This window comes from Brassica oleracea, unplaced genomic scaffold (genome assembly GCF_000695525.1).
Source record: "Brassica oleracea var. oleracea cultivar TO1000 unplaced genomic scaffold, BOL UnpScaffold01005, whole genome shotgun sequence".
Classification (NCBI taxonomy): Eukaryota; Viridiplantae; Streptophyta; class Magnoliopsida; order Brassicales; family Brassicaceae; genus Brassica; species Brassica oleracea.
This window is the reverse complement of record NW_013617583.1, coordinates 10018-12207: the sequence shown is the minus strand read 5'-3', so window position 1 is coordinate 12207 and position 2190 is coordinate 10018. Positions and strand designations below refer to the sequence as shown.

General features: G+C 35.9%; 1 pseudogene; it reads left to right on the top strand.

Annotated features, from left to right (window-relative positions):
- Nucleotides 1-560: 560 nt before the first annotated feature.
- LOC106320665 lies at nt 561-1555 on the top strand (annotated as a pseudogene).
- The last annotated feature ends 635 nt before the right edge of the window (nt 1556-2190 follow it).

The following is a 2190-nucleotide window of genomic DNA, read 5'->3' as shown; positions in this document are numbered from 1 at the left end:
TGTTTTAATTATTTTTAAATTTGTACGGCCCTAGTACTTTTAAATAACAATGTTCTTATAATGTAAAATGGTTAGTTGTGGAAGTAAATATTCCAATGGTTATTCTCTTAAAAAAATTTCTCAATGTTAATGTTAGTCATGTTCTTTTTTTAATTCCTTTTCTTCTCCTTCTCCATTTGAAAGTAGAACCAATATTACGGTTTCTACAACTTCTATTTCTTAGAATTCACTATTCACAGTTTCCATTCTACTATTCATTTTACCTTTTTTTTCTTTTTTTCTTTTATAGGTGTTATTATCGAACGTTTCTAGCTGGTTGTTTTCCATAACTTTGAACGTTTGGAAGAGGAAAACTAAAGAAAAGGGATGATTTCTTGTTTTGTTTTCTTTTTGAAATTGTAAAGTTAGAAAACTGGAAGAAAGAAGTTTATTCTCAAAGATATCACCATACAAACTTTTAGTAACTTAATAGAAAATTTTATATATATATATATATATATATATATACACATATGTATAGGAGTCGTACGTAGAAATAGAGATGCAAAGCAAGCGAAAAGGGTCCAAGAAAAGAGACATGGAAAGTGAGAAAGAGTCGATCACTTCTCTTGGTCGAGAAAAAAGAGGATAAGCGGGTATTCTGCTCGCTCCCGCATCGCCAGGATCTCGACAGGCCTTACACTAAAGTGGAAAAGTATGAGATGATGATTCCGAAACAAGATCCGGAGATCATCCACGGTAGAGTCTTGAGCTCCATCCGCGGCTTGATCTGTTTTGAAGACTTTGACCAAGTCGTCATTTGGAATCCCACCTTGAGACAGCATGTCGTTTTACCCGACCCTAAACTCTCGAGGCCTTTAGTAACCTTTCTTGGGTACATCCCATCGACGACCAATATAAAGTGTTGTGCATGACAGGTAATCACGATCCACGGAGAGAACAGCTTCGGGTTTTTACATTGGGAGATCAAGAGTCATGGAGAGTAACCGAATTTCTCCCTCCTCCACTGCGTTATAGGGACAGCGAAGAACGTATCATCGGGGGGATATGTCTCAACGGCATTCTCTATTATTACATTAAGGGTTACATTGGTACTTTGGAGAGTTTCGATGTGAGGTCTGAAAAATTCAAAAAAATACAGATGCCAAAGGGTGTGTTTGGTCAAGTAGAATATCGTTGGGGGCCTGTTCTAACAAGCTACGAGGGAAGATTAGCCTGGCTATGTTCTAATGGCAGACGTTGGGTCCTCACAGATGCCGAGAAACAGGAATGGTCCGAAGGCCGCTATTCATTTTCACATCTTTCTGAACTTCCTCGGATGGATGGTCCATATGACAACAGTTTTCTACGACATGGCGGTGTGACTGACAATGAGGAGGTTGTTTATATGGAACAACCAAGGAGACGACCATTTTATGCTTTCTATCGTGACATGAAGAAGAACACTACAAGATGGGTCGCTTACGAAGAATTGACTGACTGTGCGTCTAATTGTGACTGTTTTCCCAATCACATCGATAACCTCATGACTTTGGCGGATCTTTCTTTTCTGTAGCTTATCCTTTAAATTTCAACTTTTTATTTGGATTTTCAGATTTTATTTATGATTTGATATCGTCATTTTTATAATAATAATAATATTTTTAATGCTGTATGGAAACTGCAACCAATAAGAATGAATACGAGGGGGATTTTATTCTCAATTTGCCAAGCTATTCACTGATAAGAATCTCATAGAATTAATAAGGTTTAATTTGTTTTTAATTCAAGAGACAAAAAAATTTCAACATCTAATGCTGTCAAGACAATCCTCATATCAGAATCGATTAGGCTGATTAGTAATCTTTGTTGGAACTCAATTTTAATACATGTGTTAAAATTAGAGTTTGTTTGAATGAGAAATGTTTTGTCCTAAGATTGTTGCTTTAATAGCACAAAATGGATAATGTGGAGAAGTCTAACAAGGTTGCTAACCTTAGGCAAGTATAGAGAAATGTGAATCTATACTAAACCAAGCGCGCACACCAAGTTGAGTTAATGTAAACTCGGACTTGAGTCACCAAGCTAAAAAATCTCTTTAATTTCTGATTAATTTTGTGGTTGATGCCAAAAATTATTTCAGTATTTATCTCCACTAAGACCAAAAACGTTTTTGGCATTTTTCCTAAGCTATATAATGCTTCCTCTCAT